Source organism: Salmo salar, chromosome ssa22, assembly GCF_905237065.1.
Source record: "Salmo salar chromosome ssa22, Ssal_v3.1, whole genome shotgun sequence".
NCBI classification, from domain to species: domain Eukaryota; kingdom Metazoa; phylum Chordata; class Actinopteri; order Salmoniformes; family Salmonidae; genus Salmo; species Salmo salar.
Genome location: NC_059463.1, coordinates 13334157 through 13346317, shown reverse-complemented (window position 1 = coordinate 13346317; position 12161 = coordinate 13334157). Strand labels below are relative to the sequence as shown.

The window sequence follows — 12161 nt, the reverse complement described above, 5'->3', positions numbered from 1 at the left end:
GTACTGGTAAGTCTAAAATTCACTCAAAATCCACCCTGGGAAATATGCAAATAAGGCTTAAAACTCTACAGCAGGGCTATTGAATTCCAGTCCTGGTGGGCCAAAACATTTATGGTTTGTGATTTTTGTATGGTTCTTCAAAGAATCATCCCATTTATAATTTTTCAGAGACCCTAAAATGGTCCCACTATGGCTTTGCTCTCAAGAAGCTTATTTGGTTCCAACTTGCACTTTTATTTTTAAGAGTATAGGCAGGCAAGTGGTGCTCTGGGCAGGGGAGATCTAAACTGGCAGAGGAGTATTCCAGGCCTAATGTTAACAAAGCTACTGTCTGACAGCTCTACCCAGTAAGGCTGCTGACTCGGACTGTGTCGGCTGGAAGAAAGACAGCGCTGGCTAAGAGAGAGGGATTTAACGAACCCAAACAAACTATAAAAATAAGCTGGGATGGAAGAAACTGCTGAAAGAACATGATGATACAGATGAAGAAATAGAGGTCTACTTAGCGATGATTTGAGCATAAATGTCAGAAGAGGTTGGATCTAAGCGGCTACACATACTACAATGTAAACTGGTGTACTTGTAACGTCTCCACGGCTACCTCCAGAAGTTGCGCTCGACACTCGCCCTACAGTTGCCCCCTCTAAGCAGCAGAGCAGTGTAAACAGAATTGTCTTGTTCAGCCAACACTATTACAGTAAAAATTGTAATAGCATAGCAATGTTTTTTAAACAGATTTTAAAAAAGAAGGAAAATGTCTGTACATTGAGACTTTTGAGGCGTTACCTGTCTGTAGGTCAATTTAATGTGTACGGACGAGAAAATAAACCCTTTAATTGAATGCACATGCTTGTTGGTTGTTGCATTATTCAAGACTGGAATATAGTTTGGTTGCATTATTCAATATTGTAATATGTTTTAGAAGAAAAGTAGCTTGAATTGTTAAATAGTTTGTGCTTACTGGCTAGCGGCGACTGATATAAGGTCAATTTGAGTTGCGGACCAAGGATGACGAATTACCAGTCACAACGAAAGGTAACACATGGATGTAATGTGAAATGAAAAGTAGAAAAATCGCTTTCGCCACCCCGCTCCTCAGACTCTCCTTTGTCTCTCGTAGTGGGAATGGGGCCTAATAGAGCATTTATATCATAGCCTAGTTCCAGTTTTCAGACCCAAACAAAAAGAGGATTATGTCCTGTGGCTAAACATCAGTGACTTCACCAACACGTGCTGGATAGCTGATTGAATCAAGCGATTAAATATTTACCACATGTATTCGTTTTACGCATTTGATAAGGCTTTTGGTAAGCATTCTTCACATAGCTAGATCACAGGAAGGCAATTGACACAAGTTATTTCATTATATACTTGGCTTAATTAGCCGGGTTTGGTGAATTAAATGGCTACTTTGTTGTAAATGTTGCAGCATCATTAATGCAATCTAATAACAACAAAATATCCATCCTGTGCCAAGTTCAAATTCAAGAGGAGGGTAGACAACAGCTATCCAAATCAACATTCCATTCAGTCGAAAATTAAACACAACTTGAAAGCTGTCCAAATGAAACGCCTCCATAAAAATAAGACTTCCAGTAGCAAGCTGTTCACCTTAATGTGATTGCCACAGTCAGATACTGTATGATGCATGACAAATGTTAACAGTAATGTAGAATACAGCCCTATGAAGAGTACCGTAGAGCTCCATGAAGAGGTCAATTGTCCACTGAAGACAAAACACCCCCCCCCCCAAAAAAAAAAAGCACTAAGCCTCACCAATGACCATGTCCATTGTATCAGTGCGATACACATAACATACACTGAACGTACAAAACATTAAGAACACCTTCCTAATATAGAGTTGCACCACTCCCCCTTTTGCCCTTAGAACTGCCTAAATTCGTCAGGGCATGGATTCTACAAGGCGTCGAAATCGTTCCACAGGGATGCTGGCCCATGTTGACTCCAATGCTTCCCACAGTTGTGTGAAGTTGGCTAGATGTCCTTTGGGTGGTGGACCATTCTTGATACACACAGGAAACTGAGTATGAAAAACCCAGCAATGTTTCAGTTCTTGACACAAACCAGTGCGCCTGGCATCTACTACCATACACCGTTCAAAGGGAACTTTGAATAGCACACTTACACAATCCATGTCTCAATTGTCTCAAGGCTTAAAAATCCTTCTTTAACCTGTCGCCTACCCTTCATCTACACCGACTGAATTGAATTTAACAAGTGACATCAATAAGGGATCGTAGCTTTCACCTGGATTTACCTGGTCAGTCTGTCATGGAAAGAGCAGGTGTTCTTAATGTTTTGTACACTCAGTGTAGTTTGTGTTGGTTAAATACACTGAAGAGATGTTTGCCTTTTATGAGAACCTAAAGTTGTTACATTTTTATTGAAGCATCTGATCTGAAACAGGGCTGGGATTCCCAAAATCATCATAGCAACAAGATCATCTTAATTCCATTGAAACTAAATGGACGAGCTACAATGCTTTTGGGAAACCCTGTCCAGATCTTATGTATTTGCTGTCAAAGAAACCAGAAAGGCCTCAGAAGCATGATGGTCAGAGGTGAGACCACCACCATTCATGGACCAGTCTGAGCATGCAACAGAGCCTAGTCTTCTGAATGGTTATTTCATTTAACTTCTGCCAGATGCTTCCACTGTACTCCCTCACAGTGAGAGGTATCTGTCGGTGTCACGGATCCCCCCGGTACTGCTGCTCATTCTGTTCACCAGTTCTGGAGGTCTACGTCACCGGCTTTCTAGGCTTCACTGAACGGGATTCATTACCACCAACCCCGGACTGTCTGATTATACACACCTGGTTCCCATTTCCCCTGATTAGTATGTTATACATGTTCCCTCTGTCTTTGTCGGTTATTGTTCCCATGTCCGTTGGTGGTGTGAGTACCTATGCGTTGGTGCAGCTGTTATGCTGCGTGCTATATATAGTGTGTATTACGGGTGTAGTTCAACGAGGTTTACCCTCACTCTTTAGTTTGGGTACAGCCCAGTGTTTTGTAGACGTGTTTGTTTTGGGTGTATTAAAAACCCCTATGGTGTATTCCTGCGCCTGTCTCCAAAGTCCTTTATACCAGCGTGACAGTAGGAATACCTTCTTTGGTGTGATTATCTGGACAAAGGCCACAACAATCAGTGATTTGGGTATTGGTGATGGGCTGTCAGTCACTCAATATTCTGTCCACAGTTCATACAAATGCCTTTGAGAAACGTCAAACACAGTCATTTTAGAAGTGCCTGACTGAACATGCACCCTGGCGGTGTTTGGGTGTTTCAGAGAGGGTGTGAAATGGGACTATGTTTGCCATTTGGATCGGTGTCTCAACATGTTATGCATACGTGTGTGTGTGCGCGCGTGCGTGTGTGTGTGTGTGTGTTTGTGTGTGGGTGTGTGCATAAGCATCAGTCAGGCGGAGTGTGTGTGCACTGTGTGAGATGGGCATGTCTGGGGAAAATCAGGCAAGTGGATTGTGCTAACTTTAAGTTGGGATAGAAGATCCAATTTGCCTTGACAGCAGGACTGAGACAAATTAAAGTCCTAGACGAAAACAAATCGATATATTGCAGTCACGAGAGATGGTGTGAATTAACATTGGTTACAAGCAGCAGTACTCAACACAGTAAGACTGACAATTGTCAACCAGAGACATACTATGAGATAGCTGCGCAGGGCTGAAATGAACAGAAACAACAACAAAAACTATACAGCATCTCCCATGAGGGTAAACATGAAGGTGAGTGAGAGTGAGAGTCTGCTAGTTTTAAGAGTGAGTGGGATTCAAGCCATCACACTGTTACGCAGGCTTAACAAAGGGATGTAGAGGTGAGGCATTTGACTGGGTATGGATTGTGAAACCGTGATGATAAAAAAGGAGGCATTTGACTGGGTATGGATTGTAATGCCTGGTGAAACCGTTATGATAAAAAAAGGTGAAAGCACTGTGTGAGCAATTGCATGCAGGTATACCTGGCAATGTATTCAACATAAGTGCTCAAGGATTGACTGTGTAATCAGCTATCTAAATTCACTCCGCTACATGGCCTTAAACAAGATGCCACCCACCTGAGTGGTCATATAACAGAACATACCATAATAGAATAGAATAGAAAGTGCTCTCTTCTGTCCTCTGCACAGCAACATTCCCAGTAGGCTAACACAGCCTCGGGCTTAACAGGCAGTCACCTCAAGGCTACCCTCACTTCACTACACCACACGGTCCCTGTGATACTGATAACGTATACGGATGTGTTTGATGACAACTTTTTATTCTCATTACTGGGAACTCCTATTTCTTAAAACAGTTTTCTCCCTTTAAGATACGTGACATCTATCGGAGTTATTCTTCATTATTTGTGTGGGTCTACTGGCTCTTTATGACATCATGGCTAGATGAAGAGTAGGTTTGTTATTAATTCTGTCAGGAGTTAGGGCGGGGGCTGTCAGGCGAATAGCCGCGTCATTGACGCTACAAGTTGTGCCTCTGGAGCCATAGGACGCGCCATGGAAATGAAACGTTTATTTCCTATCACCTCATGCCACACATCGCCTTCACATAATTTCCTGTGTGCGCATATGGGATGTTATGATGATGAGGCTATGGGCATGTTCCACCAAACATATTCCGAATCATATTCGCTTTATACTCGAGGAGCATAAAGGAAATCGTATGGAATGGAATTATTGCAGAATAACCAAGCATTGACATGGTCTCCCTTACAAAAGATAAAATAGTGAAACACATTTCGGTCTAGCGTGTCTTTCACATGGAATACCATTGCACAACATGATTGTAGCCAATCCCACTAAATAGTGCGGTAGGGCTACATCAAGAAGAAGAAAAATCACTAAGTAACGGAATCCAGCATAGCCTACAAATGGCCTTATAGCCTACCAACATTTTATATTTAAAAAACGAGGCATAAGTACATTTTTGGACGTGTGTGTTGTGGACAACGTTAGCGGGAGCAACAATAGTGGATTATTATTATTTTTTTCATGCATCGGCAACAATTTATTTAGAAGTAAGGAGAGATTGTAGCGTAATAAACTATTCCCTATGATGAGATGGATGCGCATGTAGGCTTTGGAATGTAAATAATACAATGCAAAATGTTGCTACCTACCTTTCCGTCAAACTCACATCCAGGTGTGGACCATTGACGTTGCGCACCGCGGCCAAATCAATCCAATACTGCCTCCGCCCCGTCGTTATTCCCTGCTTTAAAGGGAGCAGTGGTATGAGGGAGTGAGCGAGCTTCGAGTGAGTATGAGGAAGAGAAGGAGAGTGAAAGAGGGAGGGACAGAGACTGTGAGGTAGAGAAAGACGCGCAAGTCTTTTCCCCCCAACGCAGAGAACGGCCTTCACTTCTTTGGCACTGCAAAGACTTTGATTTATATCATTGGCATAACACAAACCCCTATTGAGGGAGTCTAGAATATGCGATGAAACAGTCTCATTTTGCATATAGAAGACGATACCAGGCATAGTGAAATTGGTACATCAAGTCAGGGCCTTTTCTTTATGAATGGCTTATACATGCGACATAGATTACCACCTATGTGTAAACTATGGTAGCACTACTTAGTGAGAACATGCATTTATAGTTTTCCTTCTTGGTTAAACAAGAACCCTATCCTGTTCTAATTGATTAAAAAGGTCAAATAAAATGGTTTGTTCTGTAGGCCTATAACTTGAAAGTATGTCAATCTATTCAACCTGGACTCAGCGGTAGACGTTAGTGGTGCGCGACTCAGCTGTTTGTTCAACCGCACCCGCCCGCAATTGCTAATAACCCATCAGGTCCACCCGACTATGTGATAAAGAAAACATCTGAAGCCTGCACCCAACCCTAAACCGTTAATATAGAAAATGAGCTGTAGGCTACAATCAAAGACAGCAGAACGATTTTTGACATTGGGTGCAGGTTTTTTGTTGTTGTTTGATTTCTGCTTATAATTTTCGAGGCTATTTGTTAGTCGGCTTGTCTATAATCAATTACATGCAGCTTCTCTTCTGTCATTATATGTTGCCCTACAAGACAAAATAAACCAGAATAATGTCATAAATCAAGTTGACATCTGTAACGTTCTCTGTCATCTTTGCCAGGAATTTAGGGACTGGGGAGAAAATGCAATAACAAAAAAAACAGGAAAGATTTTCTGTTCAAAATTTCCAAATTACATCAGTTTGATGTTTGTAAGAAAATAGAAAGCTGTGAAAACAACAAAACAGGTTTCTGATAAGATTTCAAAGGAAGGTTTCAAACAGCATTTGCATTCTCTCAAGATGCTGAAAGAAATCATTTCTCCACTCCTGTTCCCAAGTGAACATTTTGCCTACGTTTGGTGTATCCTTTTACTGCAAGAAATGCTTAATTCTGCAGGAGTTAATATTAAGGCTGTGAGAGAGGTAATAGACCTGCAGTCAGTGTTTAGATTTCAGTTTCCATTTTAACCCATCTGAGCAGTAGGCTACAGTTCCCTTGATGTACATTAGGCCTATTTAAAGTCCCCCTCTTGTGACTGTCGAATTTGTTTCGAGCCTCAATCACCACACAGACCCCTTAACTTGTTGCACATTTTGTTACGTTACAGACTTATTCTAAACTGAATTAAATTGTTAATTTTCCTCATCAATCTACACACAATACCCCATAATGACAAAGCAAAAACAGGTTTTTAGACATTTTTGCAAATGTATAAAAAAATACATTGAAATATTACATTTACATAAGTATTCAGACCCCAAGTTTTCTTGGGTATGACAACAAGCTTGACAAACCTGTATTTGGGGAGTTTCTCAAATTCTTCTCTGCAGATCCTCTCAAGCTCTGTCTAGTTGGACAGCTATTTTCAGGTCTCTGCAGAGATGTTAGATAGGGTTCAGGTCCGGGATCTGGATGGGCCACTCAAGGACATTCAGAGACTTGTCCCGAAGCCACTCCTGCAATGTCTTGCCTGTGTGCTTAGGGTCATTGTCCTGTTGGAAGGTGAACCTTCGCCCCAGTCTGAGGTCCTGAGTGCTCTGGAGCAGGTTCTCGTCAAGGATCTCTCTGTACTTTGCTCTGTTCATCTTTCCCTCAATCTTGACTAGTCTCCCAGTCCCTGATGCTGAAAAACATCCCCACAGCATTATGCTGCCACCACCATGCTTCACCTTAGGGATGGTGCCAGGTTTCCTCCAGACGTGACGCTTGGCATTCAGGCCAAAGCGTTCAATCTTGGTTTCATCAGACCAGAGAATCTTGTTTCTCATGGTCTGAGAGTCCTTTAGGTGCCATTTGGCAAACTCCAAGCAGGATGTGATGCCTTTTACTTAGGAGTGGCTTCCGTCTGGCCACTCTACCATAAAGGCCTGATTGGTGGAGTGCTGCACTGTGTTCTTGGGGACCTTCAATGCTGCAGAAATGGTTTGGTACCCTTCCCCAGATCTGTGCCCCGACACCATCCTGTCTCGGAGCTCTACGGACAATTCCTTCAATCTCGTCTCTTGATTTTTGCCCTGACATGCACTGTCAACTGTGATACCTTATATAGACAGTTGTGTGCCTTTATAAATCATATCCAATCAATTGAATTTACCACAGGTGGACTCCAATCAAGTTGTAGAAACATTTCAAGGATGATCAATGGAAACAGGGTGCACCTGAGCTCAATTTCAAGTCTCATAGCAAAGGGTTTGAAAACATTTTTCTTTTATTTAACCTTTATTTAACTAGGCAAGTCAGTTAAGAACAAATTCTTCATGGATTGAGGTTAACTTTTTCTGCCCGTTCCCAAAAGCATTTGTCAATTGGCGTGTAGGCTATTTTGCACGCGTACAGTAGGCCCTCAAATGTAGGCTTATGCACTATTCCCAGATAGCCTCAAATAATTAAAGAAAAACTTCAATGTACCCTACAGATATAAATTGCACAAGAATTATACATTTATGGATTTTTTAAGGTAGACTATTATTTACTCTTTATTCAACCCATCCACCACATAGCCGCCCTTCATCCACACAATATTTAATGGCCCTAAACCTGTCCGCCCCTATTTCCACAGGGATGAGGGTTATGAGTTGGCCCATGCATCACTAGTAGACATAACGTAGTAAATGTAAATCTGTTTCCCTCCATTTAGTATGATATGTTATGTTTCATATGGTATGTATTCATTTGTGGATGTCCATCATCTATTTTGTATGATATGTTCGAATTCCAATTTGTTGTGGCCAACGTTAGCTAGGGTGCTAGATGGCTAACGTTAACATTAGCTAGGCTAGGGGTTAGGGTTAAGGTTAGGTTAAAGGGTTGAGGTTAGTGGAAGGGGAAGGATTAGCTAACATGCTAAGTAGTTGCATAAGAAGTTGCAATAAGTTGCTAATAAGCTAAAATGCTACCTGTGATGAGAGGTAAACACACCATCTTTGGGTTGCTAGACATTCGTGTTAGTAACATTCGTGTTAGTGTTAGTAACAAAGTAGCTAAAAAGTAGTAAGTTGTTGCAAAGTTGCTAATCAGCTAAAATTGTCTGTGATGCGATTCGAACATGCAAACTTTGGATTATTAGACGTTTGCATTATATGCCGACCCAACCACCCTGACCAACCACCCTCCTTTCATTTTTGCCTTAAGTAACCTTCTGTCTTACGTAACCATATCAAGAGTAACATATCATACTCATTTCAGTCTGCCGGATTTACGTTTACCATGTCTGTAAGACCAGGCTGGTTGTTAGGCCTATCAAATCCACTGTATTGTAGGAAAAACAACTATTTCATGCCATGCATGATGTTCTCATGTAGCGAAGCAGTAAAGATGAAAAAAGAGCAGACACTTACAGTAGACCTGTCGTAGCCTACTCACTGGTTTAGATCATTTCCTACCTTCCCCTCTTTCTCTGGGCTGTAGATAATGTAAATAATGATGTACTGCCTTCTTAGAAGCACTGATCTATGCTTAGAACTCCCCTTGCCCCTCAAACATTAATAAGCATGCGTCACTGAGTGTGTTTACCTTCAAACAGACCAGTACCACTGTGGAAAAGTACAGCGTCTGTCCACTCAGTGTAGCTGCGAGGGAGTACAGACACACTTGCAGCCAGGAAGATGATGAAATCACTAGCTGTATACCACTGCACATCAATATGTATCAATATGTTAGACATGCAGTCGGTGAGAGTCCTGTCACTCTCAACCTGTGATTCGGACCATCTGTGTTTCAGATTAGCACTGTTTCTGTTGGACTATACTGGAGTATAAAGTCAGCACACAACTCCCATCCCCCCTGCCTACACTTACGATAACAGATTGCAGTCAGAGTGCAGTATAACTGCAGTACACTCAAAACTGGGGCCCCACAAGTGTGCGTGCACGCATCCAACTCAATCATCAAGTTTGCAGACGACACAACAGTAGTGGGCTTGATTACCAACACCGATGAGACAGCCTACAGGGAGGAGGTGAGAGCACTCGGAGTGTGGTGTCAGGAAAACAACCTCTCACTCAACGTCAACAAAACAAAGGAGATGATCGTGGACTTCAGGAAAGAGCAGAGGGAGCACCCCCCTTTCCACATCAAAGGGACAGCAGTGGAGAAGGTGGAAAGTTTTAAGTTCCTTGGCGTACACGTCACAGACAAACTGAAATGGTCCACCCACACAGACAGTGTGGTGAAGAAGGAGTTTTGGCTTGTCACCCAAAACCCTGACAAACTTTTATAGATGCACAATCGAGAGCATCCTGTTTGGCTGTATCACAGCCTGGTACGGCAACTACACCGCCCTCAACTGCAAGGCTCTCCAGAGGGTGGTGCAGTCTGCACAATGCATCACCGGGGGCAAACTACCTGCCCTCCATGACACCTACAGCACCCGATGTCACAGGAAGGCCAAAAACAATGACCCCACTGCCTGTTCACACCGCTACCATCCAGAAGGCGAGGTCAGTACAAGTGCATCAAAGCTGGGACCGAGAGACTGAAAAACAGCTTCTATCCCAAGGCCATCAGACTGCTAAACAGCAATCTCTAACTGAGAGAAGCTGCTGCCTACATTGAGACCCAATCACTGTCCACTTTAATAAATGGATCACTAGTCACTTTAAACAATGCAACTTTAAATAATGCCACTTTAATAATGTTTACATATCATACATTACTCATATCACATGTATATACTGTATTTTATACCATCTGTTGCACCTTGCCTATGCTACTCGGCCATCACTCACCCATATACTTATATGTACATATTCTCATTCACCCCTTTAGATTTGTGTGTATTAGGGAGTTATTGGGAAATTGTTAGATTACTTGTTAGATATTACTGCACTGTCGGAACTAGAAGCACAAGCATTTCGCTACACTCGCATTAACATCTGCTAACCATGTGTATGTAAACAATACAATTTGATTTGATTTTAACTGCAGTTAGAGCGCAGTACAACTGCAGTATGCAGCAAATACTGTGTCCAAAATAACACTGTTTGTTTTACTGCAGTAATTTTTCAGTGTAACTGTAGTTAGAGTGCAGTATAACTGCAGTTACTGTGTCCAAAATACCACAGTCAACTGCAGTTACTGCACTTACACTGCAGTTTCAAAACTGCAATCTTTTTTGTAAGGGTAACATCTATAGGGGGCAGTAATGTGACCCTGCCTCCAGTGAAGGCGTTTGGGATTGAATGGTGGCTGGCTACCACATAAATCACCAGGTTCTAAAATTCCAAAACACGTTCAAGGACACAACAGACCTCCCGCCGTTGAAGGACTTTGGTTTTGCCTCAGAGATTTACGTTATTGACATTTTTCATCATGGCAAATCCCAATTAGCCTGCTATGAAGCACTACAGCAGGGTTAGGTTAAGGCTAGGGTTTGGTACTCTGTATCAGAATTGTTTGGTAAAATGATGTAATAGCAGAAATGTAGATGCAGCCACTCTGCTGCTGCTAGCCTTAGTGGAGTGTTTTTAGAGTGCTCTTCAAAATCTTCTCATCCAGAGCTGCCACGCATTGGCTGTGAGACACACGCATTTGACCCTCTTCTCACGCTTTCACGGCACACCTCTTATATATTACGCATTGAAAAGTACAGCGCGTTAACTTTTCAACTGTGCTCCAAATCATTTTGAACTCGTAGCATCTGTGCCTGCAATTTAACATCACGAGCAGAACCTCTATCATTGTCCTGTCTTGCCACTTCCTTGTGAACAGTGACACATTGAAGTATATGATTGGTCTAGTTATGTAAGGGATCGAGGGAATTGGAAGCAGGTTTTAAAGAAACGCCCCTCACTATTAAAGTTGAGTTGAATGGAGAGGGGGAACATTCTCTGCTAAGTTTATACAACTGTAAAGTGTAGCACGGTAGCAATGTTTTATGTACAATGTTGTCAACAAAATTAGGTTGCTGATACTCCCGTCCATAAATCTATTGCAGAATGCAGCCTTTGACAGCCTGTACTAAAGTCGATTTAATCCACAAATGCATAGGTCTGATTTGTAACTATAAATACTTTTGTCAAACAGATTGTGAACCCAAAAGTGTAAATTTGATTCTAGAGGGGGGACAATAAATATAACAATACTTTGGTTACGGTGTTGAGTTGGATTCATCTTGTCTTCAGGAGATTTTATTATCTGTTTACTTTATTCAGTCTGATCAGTGTATAATTCTCATACTTAACAATGGGCTAAAATATAGGGTGATTACTGTGCTTGTCAGCAAGAACACTGCTGTTATTCTCCAAACGTATTTCATTATTCCACTTCTTCCCAATTGTAATCACGTATTTGAAAAATGATATGCCTACTTGTGTCTTTGAAAATGAATTACATGAGGCTATGTATTTTTGCAGCCACTCATGGACAGTTTTGAAATACAAATCTACATTAGATATAAAATGCTCCAGGAATCATATATAATTTGACATTTTAGTATTGTGCACATGCTAGGCAACTCATAAATGCATCACATGTTGTCTATGTAGGGTAAGATGATGGCAAGGATCTTCGACTAGTAGGCATAAACCACCTGAATATTGATATTCATTCGATTTTATTTGAAGGTTTAGAGATTTTTGAGAAATTAGAATACCTCACAATCAAATGCAGACCGTACTACCTCCCAAGAGAATTCTCTT

At 41.7% G+C, this 12161-nt stretch overlaps 1 protein-coding gene across 11 annotated transcripts in view; it reads right to left on the bottom strand.

Annotated features, from left to right (window-relative positions):
- LOC106582844 (band 4.1-like protein 1) overlaps positions 1–5332 on the bottom strand; it is a 102437-nt gene extending 97105 nt beyond the window's left edge. For all 11 annotated transcript variants that reach the window (XM_014166347.2, XM_014166353.2, XM_014166355.2 and 8 more), the window contains exon 1: positions 5161–5332. The gene's annotated coding sequence lies outside the window, so the exon portion shown is untranslated. The remainder of the gene's footprint in view (positions 1–5160) is intronic.
- Between the last annotated feature and the right edge of the window lie 6829 nt (positions 5333–12161).